The following is a 20,707-nucleotide window of genomic DNA, read 5'->3' as shown; positions in this document are numbered from 1 at the left end:
ACCTGAGCTCTAATAAACAAAGGACCCAGGTCATGGAACAGACATATTCCTTTGGTTTTTTTCCAATCTATGAAGAAGCGAAAGGTAATATTGATATCTCCTAAAATAAATGATAACTGCCTCGCATAGTTGGTGGGCTATGGTGTGTAAAAAATCCATACTAACCAAGAGGTGTCAAGTTCAAGCCTCCAGGCTGTTATCTACTTCCCTTCCTTACTTAATGGGGGAAAAAAAAGAGATCCCCTAAAACACATCTATTTTCGACCCTATATATACCAGTCCATCGTCCTCAACTACAACCATCATCTACAAGAGACATATAGGCTTCTCTCTCTCTCTCTCTCTCTCTCTCTCTCTCTCTCTCTCTCTCTCTCTTGTTTCCAAACATCTCACAAGAGGGAATACCCTCAACTCTGTATGTGTTAATTTAGCCATGAGCAATAGGTAAATTCCTTGTACTCGACTTCCCTCAATTTTTCTCCAACTTGATATCTTAATTTGTGTCTTTTGATGTCGTAACGGCAAAAGCCCCTAATTTTTAATGTATCATTTTTCATTGAATGGTACGAACATATCTAGTGTAGGTATGAATATGTTTAATGAAGGTACAAACTGATATAATGAAGGTACGAATTTATCCAGTGAAGGTATGAACATATCCATTGAAGGAACGAACATATTTTGTGACGGTACGAACATATCTTGTGAAGGTACAAATATATCCAATGAAGGTATATATGAACTAATCCAATGAAGGTACCAATATATCCAATGTAAGGTACAAACGTGTTCTCTAATAGTACAAATTTATCTAATGAAGGTACGAAATTATCTTATGAGGTACGAGCATATCCTATGAAGGTACGGACTTATCCAAGAATGTTTGAACTTGTCCTATTATGGTACAACATATCTAATGAAGGTATCAACTTGTCCAATGAAGGTACAGACTTATCCAATGAATGTACAAACTTATTTAATCATGATACAAACATATCTAGTGAAGGTACTATCATATTCAATTAAGGTACAAACATATCTAGTGAAAGTATCAACATATCCAATGAGAGTACGAACTTATCCTATAAAATTATGAACATATCCAATGAAAGTACGAACTTGTCCTATAATGGTATGAACTTCTCCAATGATGGTGCAAACTTATTTTATAACGTTTCGAACATATCAAATGAAGGTACAAACTTATCCTATAAACATGCCCAATTAAGAGACAAATTTGCCTAATGAAGGTGCCAACGTATCCAATGTTGGTAAGAAAATATCCAATGAAAGTATAAACATATACAATAAAATTAACAACATATCCAATGAAGGTACAAATATATCTAGTGAAAGTACGAATATATCAAATGAATGTAACACCATACCGAACGAAGGTACAAACACATCCAATGAAGATACAAATATATTCAATGAAGGTACCAACATATCTAGTGAAGTTACAAATATATCCAATGAAGGTACAGACTTGTCCATTGAAGGACCAACATATCCAATGAAGGTTCGACATATCCAATAAAGGTACAAATTTATCTAGTGAAGGTAACAACATAAATAATGAAGGTACATAGGTATCCAATGACAATACAGACTTATCTAATGATGGTACATATTTAATAATGGTACGAACTTGTCCAATGAATGTTCCAACATACCCAATGAAAGTACGAATATATCTAGTGAATGTATAAACATATCCAATCAAGGGATAAATAATCGAGTGAACATACCAACATATCCAAAGAAGGTACGAACATATCCATTGAAGATTCTAACATTTCCAATGAAGGATGAACTTATCCAATGAATTTAGAGACATATCCAATGAAGGTACAAACATATCCTATGAATGTACAGACATATCCTATTAGGGTACAAACATATCCTACGAAGGTACAAACTTATCCTATTATGGTACAAACTTATCTTATGAAGGATTTTTTTTTGCTAAAAGAGTCAGCAAAGATCATAATAAATATAAAGTAATTACAAGACTAATGCCTAGGCATCCGTAGATGAAAAAAAAAAAAAAAAAAAGAACAATATACAATTATACAACTTTGGCTTCACCTTCGGCATGGTCATCAACAAAGACCAAAGAAGCAAAACCATGACTAAGGATTCACCTTCGGCATTGCTATTAGCATAAACCTTAGATAAGGTTACAAATGTTAATAAAACTCACTGGATAAAAAGATATCTAGGTTTTTCATTACAGTCCCAATAAATATCATGTGATATAAATGATGGGTGGTCATTCCAAAAATGGTACTATGTAGAATTGCCCTCTTCTTGGAAAGAGCATCAGCTGCAGTATTTCCCTCCCTATAGCAGTGAGAAAATCACTAGTGGATAACATCAAAGAAAGACTTTTAAGTATATCCACCATTGAAAGATAACCCATGGAATGGAATTTCAACTATTGAATTTAACCACAGTTTTAGAATCACTTTCAATCCATATCCATTGGAAACCTTTATGCATATTGAACACCAATGAAAAATGCACTAAATCTTGTAAAGAAGTTAGTTTGAATGCCAAAATGATTGAAGCAACCGATCGAGTAGCCAGTCGAATTTCAAAAGATGCCTCCCACAGATGAATGTCCTGGGTTGCCTAAGAGCATCCATCAATATTTAGATTGCACCATTGGATTTCTGGTTGCCTCCAAATAACTTCATTGATCTTCATTCCTATAGAATTCATAGAAAGCAACTCAACCCGCGTTGTTATTAGAAGCTCATCCAAAGACCTAACCATGCATTTTATTGTTCCTCTCCCTAACTATGCATTTCATTGTTCCTCTCGCATCTTGTGGGTCCTTAAAGACGGAATGTAGCACCATCTTGGTTGACTTCATCTTACCTTCAAATCACCATAAAGTTCTCTCCAACCAGATATGAAACGGAATGAGTACAAATACAGTTTTTCAGACTTGCTTAAGGGCGACCAAAAATCTTGCACAGTTGGAATGTGCTCCACTGTCTTAACCTGATGCGAACAAAGGTGACAACAAGATGCAATGGGAACACCTCATTTCATGATATCAACATCTGTAGGCAGCTTGCGATGTATAAATCTCTAGCTAAACACTGCATGCCGGGGCTGAAGTGCCTCATTCTATATCAAAGAGAACCAAGGCGACTTAGTACTCTTATTCCGAACTCCATTCCACGCTGATTTAATAGAGAATTTCCCGAATTTCTTAAACACCACTCTCTTATCCCCAAAGAAGACATTAGAGAGTTTGATATCCCCAGCTCTTTTTAAATTGATCTCAAAGAAGGAGAAACTGCTGCTGGAAAAACCCATGTTTGATTAATTATAAAGCATGAAAGTGGAAAGTTTAGATTAGAAAAGAATTCCAAGCCCCCCAAAAATTCAGTTACAGAGTCCGTCCCAAGCCATCTATCCTTTCAAAAATTGATACCAAAACCATCCCCAATGATCCACCTCTCATGAGGATGTCGAATGAGGATCCTTAGTTATGGTTTTTACAAAATTATCAAGATTTCTCTGGCAAAAAAATCCATTTGGAAAAGAGTAAAATATTCATGGGAAATCTTTCTCTTAATAGAAGAAATCAGATTGCTGAAATTCTGGGATTCTCAGTTTCCTCCTTCTCTACCAGATACTTGGGAGTTGACATCTTTAAAGGAGGGTTGAATGTGAAGTAATTCGTTCCCTTGTAGACAAGTTTAAAGCTAAGTTAGTGGGATGGAAAGGAAGGCTTATATCTTTAGCAGGGCATGTTCAACTTATCAAATCTGTTTTATACAATTTATCGGTTCATGCTTTCTCTATTTATCAGTGGCCTCTGTTGTGCGTCTAATGGAGTCTTGGATGAGGAACTTTATATGTCAGGAGACCCAAAGGTTTCGAAGAAGGTTAATTTAAAATTGGATGATTTGTGTAGGCCTTGTGATGAAGGAGGGCTTGGAATCTGTCGTTACGTGATGTTAATTTTGCTATTCTTAATTTTGTAAGCTAGCGTGGTCAATAAAAAATGAGCAGTTTATTTTTGGGTCTTACATGCGTGCGAGAGATTTGAAGGCTGAAGGGAAATCCTCCTCTCTTTCTTCTTCCGTTTGGCCTGTTATTAAACTTATCTTATGAAGGTACGAAATACTATGAAGATAGGAACATAGGATACCATCATAGTACAAGTTTATACCTTCATAAGATAAGTTCATACCTTTATTATATTTATTCGTATTTTCATAGGATATGTTTATATCATCCTTGGACAAATTTATACATTCATAAGATATATTCGTACCATCATAGGATATATTTTAACCATCTTCGCATATTTTTGTACCATCATAGTATATGTTCGTACCATTATAGGATAACTTCGTACATTCATAGGCTATGTTTGTACCATCATAAGAATGTTCGTACTTTTATATCATATGTTTGTACCTTTATGGGGTAAGTTCATGCCTTAATTGGATACGTTAGCACCAACATAGGATAAATTCGGACTTTTATTGGATAAGTTCATGTCCTTATAGGACATGTTCATACCTTCATAGGATAAATTCTTACCTCCATAGGATATATTCGTACCTTCATAGGATATGTTTGTATCTCATAGGATAAGTCATTACCTTCAAGGGATTAGTTTGTACCACTGTAGGATAAATTAGTGTGAAGACCCGCATCTCTTCCTGGTATTTATATTATTTTTATACTACCAAGGTGTGTTCGAAAAAAAAGTAGTCCCGGGGTCGAGTGGTATTTTTGGTGATAATCTTGGTAAGCCTAAGACGTATTTGACTTAAGGATGCATGTTTTTATTTTTTTCTTTGGATGACCAACAATGCATGAGTTAAATGAACTTGATTGTCGATTATGGGTTAGATCATGGGGTTGGTTTGGTCTGATTTGGTCCATTTGGGCCGATTTAAGTGGATTGGATTGACATGGGTCCAATTGTTTTGTTTTGTTTTGTTTTTTTCTTTTGGTAACCCAAATCATGGTTGTATGGTAATTAGAGGCATTGGCCAAGGGCTTCTTAAGAACAAAGAATGTTGATCATGGTGCAGACACCCTCTCCCAACAATGATGATTTATGGACGAGACAAGGCTATTACGCTCTCTTTCATGAAGAAATGCCAATTCTGGTCAAACCTAATTATCTCAACCAATTCTGGTCAAAACCAATCAACTCTGCTAATTATGGTCAAACCCAATTAACTCTACTAATTATGGTCAAACCCAATTAACTCGGCTAATTCTAATCAAACCCAATCAACTCAATCAATTTTGATTAAACCTAGTTGACCTAATCAAATAGGTCTTGCTATCCTAAACCATTCCGTTTTGCATCAATGCTTGGAATACGGTTGAGTGTAGAAAATGCCAGGGATCCGGCCCAATACTATTCAATGATATAGGGAGATGACCGCAAGGGGTCAACAATATCTCCCATCATAAAATGACAATCGAACTAATAATGTGTCTGATCCTTGCTATCATTGAATAGTGTTTGAAATTGTGGATCCATCGTTATCTTACATGCAAAAATCGGATGGCCAATTGTTTTACAATATGTCCTTAAAATCTAGACCATATCAAACCGTATTGGACGAAACCAGTCCACTTGAACCTAAGTTAAATTAAGCCAACCCATTCGAAACCAAGCCAAATTTAGCTAAACCTAAACCTAATTTCTTCAAATGAAGCCAAATGTAAATTAAAGCAACTAAGCCAAGCCTATTTTAAATTCAAGCTAAACCTGAGCCTGATTTTTTTCTAAATGAAACCAAACTCAAATTAAACTGGGTTAGCCAAGCTATAGGAGCCAAACCAAGCCACCGACCACTTTAATGGCTATTCAGAAGACTTGGACATTTTTGGATGTCTAAGGTTAAACTAGCTATCTAAGGGGAAGAGTCTTTTTGAGTGTTTTTTTTTTTTTTTTGGCCTTTTTGGCTGTTTAAGCTTAAACGGCCAGTCTAAGGGGGGTTTTCCCCTATATACTCCATTTTGCCTATAAATAGCATTGAATTTCTACCCATTTACTACCACCAATTCACCTCTCATTTTTCTTGGGGATTTACTCTGAGACACAATCCAGAGGAAGAGAGAAAATTCGTGTGGAACCCCTGTCAAAAAAAATCAGATTTCCTCTCTCGGAAATATTTCTCGAGACTTATTCAAGTCTTGTGATCACCCTTGCTTACTCACCTTAGAGCCCGTTTGACTTTGTTTCTGTTGCTTTTGTGTTTAGAAACAACAAAAAAATTTTTTTTTTTTTTCGTTTATGTGCTAAGAAATATTTTTAGAATCACAAAAAGGTGTTTGATTTTTTTGTTTTTCGAAACGTTTTTAACAGTGTAGTCAGGTTCAAGATACAAGTGAAGGCACGATGTTGCGAGTATGCAGCTCACGAGTGAAAGTGAATGTTGGAGTTGCAAGTATGCTTCATGGAGATGAGCTTCAGAAGGATGAAGACAGTCGAGAACTCTGAGCTTCACACAACCAAGTTGGAGTCGTTGCCTCTAGATAGTGAGAAGTTTCGGCAATGGGTCGGAAGTAAGGGGTATTCAAAATTTTGTCCCTCCCACTTATTTCTAGAAACAGAAAAATATGTTTGACTTGTTTTTCTATTATGTTATACCCTGAAATCTGACTCAGGGGTATTTTTATCTTTTGACCATTTTAGGGTCATGGTGACTTAAAGTGGGGCTATCAGATCATTTAGAATGCATCAGTATTTGGAAAGTTCTAAAAATCATCCATTATATGTAATTATACTGTAAAATAACTTTAGGATTTTTACCCTAAAATTACCATTTTGCCCTTGAACCCTGATTCACCACTTTATCTTTGCACCATAATTTTAGTTTTATTTTTAATTTTCTGATTTTAATCGCAACCATAATAATGACTTATTTAATTAAGAATAATATATATATATATATATATATATATACATACATACCTATGAACTTATTATCCACATGTACAATTAACTAACAAGTGGATAAGACCTAACTAACTAACAACCTTAACTAAGTAATTGTTTCTAATTAATAAGTAACAAATGAAGGCATTTCTAATAAAGTTGGAGACCTTCCTTTTGAAATTTGATAGAATTGAGTATAAAGTAATTAAGTGAGATAAAGTAAGAAGAGAGAGAGAGAGAGAGAGAGAGAGAGAGAGAGAGAGAGAGATTGTGACTAGAATAGAGGAAGAGAGAGTTGGAGATGAAGTAGGAAAGAGAGAGATAGACTTTGAGATGAATTAGGGAGGGGAGAAAGAGAAGCAAAAAACGTGGCTCTATTGCCTCTCACCCTCTATTTAAGAACAATCAAAAGATTTAAAAAGAAAAAAAGTATTGTAGAGAAGAAGGAAGAAGAAAAAGGAGAAAAGAAATCAAGGTTTCAAATGCTTTTCAAGGTAAGATTTTTTAGCATGAATTAATGTTCTACTTTTGGGATAGATCATGATTTAAAAGTATGGAATTTGGATTATAGGTTTGATGAGAGAGAAAATAAGATTTTGATATGTTAACAGTATTTTTTGGGTTGGGCAGAGCAGCAATCCGAGGTTGTTCATATTGTTGAACATAGTTAGATATTATTTTATGATCTGAAATAACTATTGAGAGTACATGCATGTGTTTACGTGACCTCCTAAAACTTTCATTAAATTTGGAGTAGATTTTTTATACCAAAAAATTCATGAATTTAGATAAGTCACTGTTAGGGGAGTTTTCTGTACCTAAGAATGGGGGTTGTGAAGAAGAAATATAGATTCTGATTTTTTATATATTTTTTTACTGTAACAACTTTTATGAGTCTTCTAAGTTCCTAAAAATGTTGGAAATAATTTGAGTTTGGAAAAGTGGATTAATGAATTTTTTTTAAATTTATTAGATGGAATCTGTTACAGTCTAAAGACCACTTTTTAGGGGGGATTGATACCTAACCTAAGAAGGGGTTTTTTTTTTTATATGTTATTTTCATATGAGACTTATTTATATGAGTTATCAATAGGAACTAATTTTAAATTATTTAAAATTTCAAAAGTACTTATTTTGTATTTTTCAATGTCAGTAGCTAGAATAGGTTAAGGCAGAATTTTGAAAGAAAACGATATTGGGAACGACATCAAAGTGAGTAGAATCTCTACCCTAACTTACTTATTTTTATAGTGTTATCCAAAAGAGAATTTTATAAACACTAATCTACTATAAACCTTGGATTTCATGGTATTTTATCATTAAAAATCTGATTTTGCAAATCTAATATTATGTACATAAGAGAATGAGGAAACAAAATGAATTTTGTTCCATGATTTGCATTATATGTACATAGCAAAATTTTCTAAATTGAGCATTGATTACATAATGTTAATTACTAATATTATGTGTTAAGTTTCGATTATAATTGCATGGAGTGATGTGCTATGTGCATTATATGATTCTTATACCATATGAGTTTTTATTTATGCATATTTTTAAAAACATTATCTTACATAAATTTACTGTTATGATGTATAAGATGCGCTGTTTGTTGTGGTAATGATACTCGATCTTGATTGAGGAGGGAAGTAAGACTTTCTTGATCATTTCTTTGTTATTTGTAGTTGTTTTGATGAATTTTATAAAAACTAAAACTGATTTCATATTCACATAGAGACCAACTATGGTGGGATGAGAGTATTGATCTCACTTGAATTTCGAACTTGTTTGTATTTATATATATATATATATATATATTGTTATTGGATGAATTTATTATTGTTGTCTCACATTATCAACATTGGTGGTATAATATTGAGGTGATGATTGGTTCATTGAAATTTTTGTAAGAGGAACTGTGGACTACTAGATGATGCAACCTACCCTTGGCAGGATCTACAAATTATTACTTAACCTTCGGGAGGTATGACTTGGGCTTTAGGAGGTTGGACACTTGATAGCTTTTACGATTTTCTATATGTTGAATAGAGGCAATGTGGTACTATGACACATTGGCCATTCATAGATAATATTGTGAATTCATTGTTTAGTTTCTTTTGACTTACCATATGTATTTATGCGACAATATAAATGTAGCAATATAAGTATGTGTGGCATGTTTGTTCTTTTGTTTTCTTGAAAATTTTGTCCTATATAAGTCTTTCCTGATATTGGTTGTATGATCGTGATTTCAAACCTGTTTAGTGTGATGATTCTAATTACTAAGTTTCTTCCCAGAGACTTACCCTTATAACTTACAGATGACGTTGATGAGGACTATTGGGAAGATGACGTAAATGTTAAACTTATTGTTGATTAACAGGAAGACATCGCTTACGGATTTGGAGACAATGATTTTTATTTTTAGATGATGTAGACTTTGCTTAGACTTTGAAGACGTAATTTAATTCAACATTACTTAAAATTTAAAATTTCAAACAAATAGTTAAAATTTAAATTTTAATATTTTATTAGTTTAGTTAACTCTTTCTTTCACTTATGTTTGTGTGGATGCTAAAACTTACAAATCCTGTGGACCGTTTATGTCTAAAAACCATAGGCCTAGTTTGGGGTCGTCACTGTTGATGTCAGCTTCCTAGCAGCATTCTATGGTAGCTATTTCCCAGATAGTCTGAAGGAGGCGAAGGAAGTGGAATTTCTATAGCTAACTCAGGGGTCAAATTCTGTTATGACCTACAAGAAGAAGTTCGAAGACTTAGCCTATTTTGCATAGGAGCATGTTAACACTGATGAGAAGAAAACCAAGAAATTTGCAAGAGGACTGCATCCACGACTTAAGGGGGCTATTGTAATATTGAATCTCACATCATATGTTGATGCATTATAGAGGACCTTGATGCTAGAAGAGAGCTGAAGAGACCAATGATCACCAGGGTACCAGAGATGCATAACCTTAGGACAATAGGGAGTTCAAGACAACCACACTTCGTGTCATACTTATGAAAAAGTTCATACCGGGCTGTGTACACCGCAAAACCCTCAGCAACAGAAGATGCAACCATAGACACAGCAGTGGAGGCCTCAAATGGCCAGTGGCAATGCCACAACTACCGACACAACCTCCTAGAGAACCATATCAGACATACCAGGGACAGTGTCCATAGCAAGCTCCTCAAGGACCTTTACCACCTCAAAAGCAGGCATTCCAAGCATATGAAGCTATAGGACAAGCTCAGAAAGCTAGAGTATTCACTTTGACAGCTAAGGATGCAAAGGAGACACCTACAATTGTGAAAGGTACCATAAATATTTCTTCTCAAACTGTTTATGCTGTTGATTCGGGATCGACACATTCTTTTTTGTTTAAACCTTTTGCAAAGAGGTTAAGTGCAAACCCTAAACCATTAGAACCTAGACTATTAGTGGCTTTACCATCTGGAGAAACTTTGGGGGCATGCACTTTGTATGAACCTTGTCTAGTTCAAATAGAGGACAGAGACATGCATATAGATTTAATCCTCCTAGTTATGATAGACTTTGATGTTATTCTTGGGGTGGATTGGTTATCCAAGTATCATGCAAATTGTTATCAGACCAAGTGATGGCCCTAAGTTTACTTTTATTGGAACGAAGGGGATTACATTGCCTATACCTTTGATCTCGTCCTTAAAGGCAAAGAGATTACTTTCACAAGCTTGTTAAGGTTTTCTAGTCTCAGTAGTAGAGCAGAAGGAATTGGAATTAGAGGATATAATTGTAATCAAAGAGTTTCCATATGTATTTCCCGATGATCTTGTTGGATTACCACCCGATCAAAAGTTAGAATTTACCATTGATTTAGCACCTGGTACCGCACCATCTAAGCTAAAGGAGTTGAAGGACCAACTACAAGATTTATTGGAGAAAGGTTTTATTAGGCCTAGTGTTTCACCTTGGGGCGCTCCTGTCTTATTTGTGAAGAAGAAAGATGGAAACATGAGGCTATCCATTGATTATAGAGAATTGAACAAGGTCACTATCAAGAATAGGTATCCTTTGCCTAAAATCGATGACATGTTTGATCAATTGCAAGGTGCATGTGTTTTAAAGATAGACCTGAGGTCTGGTTACCACCAATTAAAGTCGGAAGAGAGGACATACCTAAGGCTGCATTTAGGACCCACTATAGCCGTTATGAATTTCTTGATATGCCATTTGGGCTAACTAATGCATTTACAACGTCCTTGGATATGATGAACAAAGTTTTTCATGACAACCTATATAAGTTTGTCGTCATATTCATTGATGGCATATTGATCTATTCGAAGAGCGAAGTAGACCATGAGAATCATTTGAGGATTGTACTAGAAACGTTGCGCAAAAAGAAATTATATGGCAAACTTAGTAAATGCAACTTCTCGTTTAGAGAGGTGAAGTTTCTTGGCCATGTTGTTTCAACCAAGGGAATTTCTGTAGATCTGGCCAACGTTGAAGCAGTTACAAACTGGCCTAGACCCACTACAACTATAGATATTCAGAGTTTCTTGGGCTTAGCTGGCTATTATCAAAGATTCATCGAAGGCTTCTCCAAGATTGCCTCATCTTTAACTGCACTCATTAAGAAGGGTACAAATTTTGTGTGGACTGAGGACTTTGAGAAGAGTTTCCAGGAGTTGAAGCAAAGACTAGTGTCAGCATTTGTTTTGACCATTCCATCTGGTCCGGGAGGGAAGGTCACTTATAATGATGCTTCAAAGAGAGATTTGGGCTACGTACTCATGCAACACGAGAAGGTAGTAGCCTACGCCTTTAGACAGTTGAAGGATTATGAAAGGATGCATTGATTTCAAATAAAAGTTTATAAAAGATACATTAATCAATTTTGGCATAAAAGATGCATTAATTTTCAAATGCATAAAAGATGCATAAATTTCAAACAATGTATAAAAGATACATTAATCAATTTTGGTATAAAAGATGCATTAATTTCAGAAAATACGTAAAAGATGCATTATTTTCAAATAAAAATGTATAAAAGATACATTAATAAATTTTTTGCATAAAAAAAATGTTTTTTCTCATCATCTCAAAGTTCCGGACCAAGGTTAGAAAACTTATTATCATAAGGACTAACTTTGATTGTGCATCATTTTAAATAAATCATTCAAAAATCTAAAAAAATAAGTCTTTTGTTGGCATAGGTACAATTTCGCGTTCAAACGATTCCTCGTTGTCTATGTGGACCCGTCATGATAATCGTTTAGTTTAAATCAACCCTGAAAGATCATTACCAGCAGTGGATCTTTGTGTACTCCTTACTCCTCCCAGTTCCAATAATTCGATATTGCTCGGACATTCGACAAATATGAATCCAGCTAGAGACACAGGAGAGTAGAAGAATGAATCAGATGCAGTTGGATATGGAAGAATTAATACAGATGTTTCACCAATTCATGAGTGCAAATTCTCCACATTTAATAGTCTGAACAAGTTCCTAATCCTGAAGAACAGGACAAGAATAAGACTGGATCTAATTTACCTCGAACCGCTTCAAGGGTTGTGATAGATGAAGATGAGGAAGAAGTCATACTTGATCTTCCATCTAAACCTTCTAAAACTGAAAGGGAAAAAAGATGAGAGAAAAATTCGAGAAGCTAGAAAAAGATTTACAAAGCAATAGGGACCTCGACGGTCAAACCACAAATTCAGATGAGATGAGTTTCTTCCCTAGAGTCCGAATAGTGAAAAAGTTCAAATGACAGGCCGATAAGTTTGATGGAATAGATGACTCTAAGGGCCGCTTGAAAGTTTTTATTAGTATCTCCAAATCATGGTTTTTACTGACGATCAGATGGGGCAAGCATTTTTGTTCACTCTTAAAGACCAGGCTCTTCGTTGGCTAACTCATTTGGACCACACCCAAACTCAAACATGGGTGACAATCATGAAGGTATTCACAAATAAATATTCCTACAATATAAAGGTGGATAAAACTCGGCGAGAATTGGAAATTGTCCAACAATCCCCAGGTGAAGGATTTACTAAATTCCTTCTAAAGCTCTGTAATAAAGTGAGCATGATGGCATCTCGACCAACTGAACAAGAGCATGTTGAAATGATATTAGAATACTTGTCTCATCTGTACTACAATGTGCTATACAACCAACATATTGAGACATTTTTAGCTTTATTGGAAATAAAAAAGCGGGTTCAGAGAATCACAACAACATTGGCTTTTTCAAAGCCAGCTAGAGCAAAGCAAAAATCCAGGTCCAGACCAGTGCCAAAGTCAAGGGCTAAATACAGTGGGCCATAATCAGCGAACTATCATGCAAATGATAGCTCAGGCTACAACATATCCTTCAATTGTGATATAGTCCAGTTCATCTTCACTACATGCTCCGAAGTCACCACGACAATTCGTTGACTTGCGCATGAGTGTTTTCATGTTTTATTCCAAACTGAAAGAGACAGGACTCTTAAATATAGTTTGTTCACGACCGATCAAAGATCCCCAACCAGATTGGTATAATCCAAATTACTATTGTGACTATCACACCCAGAAGGGGCATCCCACTGATGAGTGCATTATGCTCAAGAATGTCATACAAAATCTGCTGGATGCCGTGAAGATCGAGCTAAAAACTGAGCAGTAGTTGAGTGTCTTTGAGATGCTCTTTCAAAAGTATTAGAATAAAATATAGGGGCATGAAGAAGAGAATGCTAGGTTTCAGGAGAGACTGTCATCGGGAGAGATTTCTTTCTGTATTTTCATTTCAGAATGTAGGAATATGTTCCATATCAATAAAGTTTCATTCTTTTTTCAATCTCATTTTCCAATTCATTCCTGTCTTCTTTCACTTTTTCATCATGATTACAAGTGTCAAAGTCCTGATAATAAAGCTCTTAAGCTTTCCATACATTTGATCCCATTCCAACAACTATGGAGCTTAGAAGGAACTTTACCTAGGTAAAGTCTACCAACGGAGGCCATGTTTGGTTGTCAGTTACCCAAACAGAAAGAAAAAAAAAAAAAAAAAAAAAAAAATCCCAAGACAAAAAAAAAATCCCAAGACAGCGTACTCCTCTAGTCTCCTCGTTGTGCCTTAGCCTTTTCTTTAAAAATCTTATCATAGTCCACCTATAACTCATCATCCTGATACTCTCCTGTTTCATACATGTCCCTTATCTTCTAAGGGCTTGATCAGAAAATACCGTGTCATTGGGGCAACCATAAAGCAATCCCCCAGAAAAAGAAAAGAAAATCTGAATTTCCAAGTTGGAATAAAATCCAAATTTGGGCCATCTCAAAAGTAAGTAAGAGTTCAATATATATATATATATATATATATCAAAAAAGAAAAGTATGATAGCCCAAAGTTGGGGTCATTTCCAAATTGAGACAATAAAACCCGATTTTCCAATAATATTGAACCTCTGGCCATTTCTCTATAAGTGAAAAGATCATTTTCCCAATAATACGGAAACGATGCCCATTTTTCTATAAATGAAAAACCCCAATCCAACATAGTGCGAAACCTCTGCCCAAAATTCCTGAGATCTTAAAGGGCATGTTTGATTCCTTGATTCTTTGGAGACGATATCTTTTAAGAATGTCACTCCATAGAATATGGTTCCTTGAAGTTCTATTCTTGAAAAAATAATTGTTTGGTTACTACTGATTCTGTATGTTGATTCTCTCAGAATAACTGTTTGGTTACAATGATTCTAATTGTGGGAAACACCCAGAATCACCTTGAATAACTGTTTGATTGCCCTTAAAATGTAATTCTTTTCCTATTTTTATACACAACTATGCAATGTAATTTTTTTTTTTGTCCATATACTTGTTTATAACACTTTCTATAGTATTATATTATTAATTAATTTTGCTAACCCTTGGAGGAAAAAATCCTTTATAATTTTTTTTTATTATTAAATGAAAATACCACAAAACTAAATTATCCAGCATCGTCTTTTTAATAAATATGGGGTTAAAAAGAAAAAAGTCTATAATACTTAGTCTTTACACATACATATGTAGCTTAAAGTACAAAAAATCCATAATACTTAATTAAAAAACCCAGCTTAAAATATGCCTTCCAATGTACTACCTTCCTAGACAATTTCATTTATGAATGTGAAGATTTTTTTACTGCATCAAATATGTCTTCCAATGTCCTCGTAGCTATCATACTTTGTTCTTCGGATGCTTCAATTCTCCAACTTAAATATCCTTGCAGCTAATCTGTGGATGTAGGAGGTGTCATTGTAGATTGACACACGCCTGTAGTCTATCCTGAATGGTTCATTGAAGAAATTCTTCATCCTCAATCAATTTAAATTTTCTACATCCTTGATTTTTAACCTAAAAATCAATTGGAACCATTCAAACATTAGACATTTAAATTTTTTAATGTCTAAAAAAATTTAATTTAATTAGTCTATATGACAATCATTCCGAGGTGGAAAGTGGGCAACACCAGAAGTCTCTTCATTTATTCGGTCCATTAGTGCATCTTCGAACTTCGCACTGTCTAACTCCATATTCACACATCTTGTAATGGTCCACCCATATAAAGAAAGATGTGTGGGAGCGACATTTATAAAATTTTCTCCCCGGATGACGAATAGCATTTGATGTAAGAGTAATGCATTCAGCACCACAAACATCACATTTACCAATATTTTCCATCTAAAAAAAAAAATGATCATTAGATAGTATGATATCATTCATTCTATAAAACAGTTGATAAACACTACATAAAAGCCTGTGTAATCAATTTGTTCCATAATCATCTGTAGTTTAAAAAAAAAAAAAAAACATGATACATCCATATGAATCTGCCCCATATGAACCTGCTATCAATCATCATGTCAACCTGTGTAGTATTTAGTCAATAGATACGTAAATGAAATGATACCTAATTTAATTAGAAATCTAGTCCATTCATAACATAAATCATTCAAGTAACCATTTCCTGTTCACAGTCCAACAGGAGAAAAAGTACATTCTTAAAATCACAAATCACAACAATTACTGGATAAAAAAAAAAGTTCAGTTTTCAAAGTTCATCAGTTCATAGTTAAACATTAGACAAACATCCAAATTTCATATCACAAAACACCCATTAAACATCATTGGCCTTGTCATCTTCCATAAGCAACTCCACCACCTGTGGTTTATCTTCATCCTTCGCTTTTAAAAACAGTTTGCATAGCTCCTAATTTTTCACGAAGAATATTTTTTCACGTTATTTCTTGTTGAAATCGATAGTTAGGAGTGCATCGATTGCCCCAGAAAGTCTATCCGTGAGGTCATCGCTAGACTCAGTGGTGACTAGACGACCAAGGTCAGAAACTATTGTCTTCAAAGGGCTTGATATCTTATCATCCCCTCCCTTCTTTCTCTTCTCTCTCCCACTGCCACTGCCACTGCCACTACCACTAAGACAAACTGATTTAGGCTGACCTCTAACAGGAGTAGAATGTTCTGGACAAACTGAAGGTATACTTTCTTCAGTTTGAAACTCTCCATCACCAGCAAAAGAAAGGTTCTCCAATCCATCAAGATTGACTCTGTAATCATTCTGCCAATCATTTGCAGTCTCTGATGGATGTGATGAGTCATAGTCCCTAGCTATCTCATTAGCCACTTGAATGTGTATTGGAAGAACTACATGTTCTTTCCAATATCTTTGCTCTTTCTTTTGCAAAATTTTTTAAGAAGATTATATCAATAAAGTAGACTGAGAAAAATGATTACAAATGGATGGTTAGGTATAAGGTATTCAAAAAAGGGAAAAATTACCTTAAACTCATTCCAAACATGTTGAGGTGCATCTCTATTGAATTTCAACCTATGCCACTATTCTTCTGGAGGTCACTCAAAGCTCTTAACCTTTGCTTTCATATTCGATAATGGTTGCGAACTTGTTCCCAATCATAGGTCATATCGCCCCTATCTTGTATGCATTTGATAATAGATTGAAAACAATTATTCGCTCTATCTCAGCACTACCATGCAGGACCTCATTGCAGTAAGGCTCCTTAGTGAGATACGACTTGCTATATTGCTCCACTCCTATAGCAGCAACAGTGGCCGCTAAGATAATGATTTTCTTGCGCTTCTAGTATATTGCATCATTCTCATGGTTGGATGCCATTTTGGTGAGCTTCTACATTACATGTTAAAGAAAACCATTTACCAGTATCCTTCATTCTACATTTCACGCTAAAAGGATTGTTGATAAGATCAAGATTAGAAGTAGAAAGTGAAATGAAGAGAGGAGGATTGTTGAGCTAACCTTGTAATCAATGTAGAAGAAGAAGGGAAGAGAAGAGAACTAGGATAAGTCAATCCCAGTCAAATTAGGAATCATGTGATGGATCAGAAAACAGAATTAATATACCCAGCAAAACTATACCCTATGATATTAATTTCATCATAAGCAGAACAATGAAACTCAGAAATCGATTTGCCTTCTAGAGTTCTAGTAACCCAAAACACAGTCCTACCTGTAGTAAGATTATAACAACCAAGCAACAGAACCAGATTTTGAAAACAAAATATGAACAAAGGTACTATCAACTGGAATTCTGAAATCAGAGTTGAAATTCAGCAATGTAGAACACTTAAATCCAACAATCCTATGATTAGAAGCATAGGGCATAGGAAAGAGGCAGGGAGGAGTTGGATCCGAGTTTAATTGTAACTGTGAGGAGTTGCTCATCTCACATTACATTCCATTTTATCAGAAGTATACACTTCTACACTCTAAGAGGTTTTATATGAATATTATGAATTTCCTTCTTCCAAAAACCATACTAAAACTCATATTTGGCATTTTTTAAATTGACTGAATCTGTTTTTTAACCTAATGGCACTTAAGTGTTACCCATAAAGTTATAACCTAAATATAAAATACTGCACCTATTGATCACCCAACCTAATACATCATACATGGATATTATAAGACCAATTCCTAGTACTTACTTTTTAGTTAAATCCACTGCATGAATATTGACTAAAATGATCACTGGAGTGGGAGGCATTCTTTATTTATGTTGAAGTTAATGCAATCTATAGATGCTACTAATCCTTCCAAAAGTGACTTAAAATGACATTTCAATTAGCAATTTGATTATAGAAACTACAGCAACAGGGCAAATAATAAATATTACAAAAGATAAAAACCCACAGGAGGTCAAGAAGACATAAAAAAGACCATTGCAACAGGGCAAACATGATCTGCCAGTTCGAATTTGGTTACTAATGAAAATAGAAACATCTCCAACATGATCTGCCGGTTCACATTTGATTATTGTCCCTGTTGCTTCCAATATGGAAAATGGAAACATCTCCAAATCAAAGCAACATGTAGAAAGGATAGAAGGGTATAGCATAGCATTGCCTAAAATATAAAACACTGGAGATCCTAAAAGGATTAAAAGTTTGAAACCCCCAAAAAGTAACTATCAGGATCCAGAAGATGTTCAAAGAAAGAAAGAGCCGAACACAGGGGATCAATAACGCTGAAGAGACCAGACTAATCAGTTAGAGGATGTCATAGAACTAAATCTGGGTTGAAACTGACCGTTCAATCTCCAAGTTGTGTTGGTTTTGGGCCTGGCTGAAGCGAAATCCAGGGTTGAAACACACAAAATCCCTATCAGTTTGAAACCCCCAAACACTACCGTTCGCTAGGGCATCCTCTGAGTTACCACTCATCAGCCATTTTCGGTTCTAGGTTCTCAAACTCGAGACCTTAACTATTGCAAAAACAAGAAATATAGAGAGGTAAAGAGAGAAAAACATTCACGAGTTGCAGAGAGAGGTGAGTGAGAGAGTTCATAACTTGTTTCAGTGAGAGAAGCACCAAGGAGCGACGAAGGAGCAACAAGTTTTCAGTGAGAGAAGATGCGAGAAATTTCTTCGCGCAAGGTAACAACGAGTTGTCGATGGGAGCCGATAAATGTGATTCTCAGGTGAACGGGTGGCTTTTATACGAGGAGAAGAATCAGTTGATTCTTATCTGAGATCTCCTCTTGAAGTATTCTCACAAAAGAATCACTTCATGTGCAAAAACGACATGTCGGAAGAATCACTTTTTCTAAGAACTACATTCATTACTTACCAAACATGACTAAAATTGTAGAATCGTGATTCTACAAAAACAATTTTCAAAGAATCAAGGAATCAAACAAGCCCTAAGGTTCACCCATCAGACCAGAACTCTACCAGAAAATAGTATTTCTTCCAAGAAAGAGGGAAGAAATCCGAGTTTTGCTCTTGAGTTGGGAAATTTTTATTAATTGAAACCCACTAGGGAACAAGCATTGCCAACAAAGGAAATACAACCAGAGAAAGCAGGAGGGTTAGGCCACCAAATTCGCTGAACTGAATTTGACAACACTCTTCAAGTTTTCAGAAAAATTAATTCAGCTAGATTGACAGATCTAGCTACAACTAAAAGAGAAGAGATATCTGCAAAATATATTCTGCGCTGGAACTATGACAATGCATTGTATTTCTTGATATAGCGGTAGCTAAGGTAAGTGCATGATCTTGAAGAGGGGAAAGTACGGGCTGTGTGAGGAGAAAAGAAAAAAAAAATCCAATGTAATTCCACCCTAATTCTAATATTTGCCATTAAAGCATTTAGATCATAAAGGATATTGTTAATATATTTCTGTATCATCAGCAGAAAGTGGCAAAAATTATGCGTCAAGATCCTCTCCTACACTGCTACCCGCTCAACAAGTATTAGACAGTTAGAAAGACCTGTGGGTGTGTGTCTGGATCTTTCCAGTCGTCCAATGCGCATTGAAGAAGAGCCGGATCTAAAAAGCATAATTCTTTTTTTTTTTCTTTTTTTTATAGAAAATAAAAACTATACTTGAATGGAGCAGTTGCATGCATGTTGCATGCACGATATAAATATTGTGTACTTCCTTTCTAGGGTTTAGAGTGAATTTATAACACCTGCGCATGGATCTCTATATAAAATATCTTTAAAAACCTAATCTCTTTAACTGAATTTGGTAGTTATAACAAGGTATGGGGTTTATATAAAAGATTTTTTTGTTTGGTAGATAAATTTTTATAAAATCTGAGCACATGTATAATAATATGAGGAATTAGAAGAGTTCTTTGTACTAGAAAGTGGCTCTTCATCAAAGTGGGGGATAATGGGAGCGCATGTGGAAGTATCAAAAGGGTCCACATTTTCAACTTTCATGGGGGTGGTGCCATCATTTCACTCTTCCCTCTATCTTTGGGTGTAGCTCCCACACCCCTGTAAGGCTGCACATAATCTTTTTTTTCTCTATCATCAATTATTTGTAAGGGTAAGATTTTTGCACATGGTCCCTAAAAATTGAAACTGCATAGGGACACCCTTTAAGACTCTCAAATTACTGTAGCAACCCCCAGTAAAATCTTATATACCCTTTATTTCAATATTTTTCTGTAACACCCCTCCAAGACTTGAAAGTGCACCCTGCAGCGGAAATACATTCACCTTATCAATAAAAAAGTTTAATTATGAATTTACATAAATAAATACCCTCATTTTTTTATTTTTTTGGTGGAAAAATGAATACCCTCATCGAATGCACAATGTATCATTCTAGAACCCGACATGAGTCATGACTTAAGACTATCAGTTAAATAAAAATGACTTAGAATCGAGTTCATCTTAGGTTTGTTTTCATTTCTATGTATTAAGTTTTTGTTTGCCTAAATCTAGTGTCTCTCTTAAAATATTA

At 35.0% G+C, this 20,707-nt stretch overlaps 1 long non-coding RNA gene across 1 annotated transcript; it reads right to left on the bottom strand.

Moving 5' to 3' along the window:
* Window positions 1-15,974: 15,974 nt before the first annotated feature.
* On the bottom strand, window positions 15,975-19,536 carry LOC122066668. The gene is made up of 2 exons (XR_006136423.1): window positions 18,535-19,536; window positions 15,975-17,115 (listed from the first exon to the last, which is right to left on the bottom strand). It is a non-coding gene; the product is annotated as an uncharacterized LOC122066668 (long non-coding RNA).
* Between the last annotated feature and the right edge of the window lie 1,171 nt (window positions 19,537-20,707).

The sequence above is a fragment of the Macadamia integrifolia genome, unplaced genomic scaffold (assembly GCF_013358625.1).
Source record: "Macadamia integrifolia cultivar HAES 741 unplaced genomic scaffold, SCU_Mint_v3 scaffold2519, whole genome shotgun sequence".
Classification (NCBI taxonomy): Eukaryota; Viridiplantae; Streptophyta; class Magnoliopsida; order Proteales; family Proteaceae; genus Macadamia; species Macadamia integrifolia.
The sequence above is the reverse complement of the archived record's forward strand: the minus strand, read 5'-3'. Positions and strand labels throughout refer to the sequence as shown.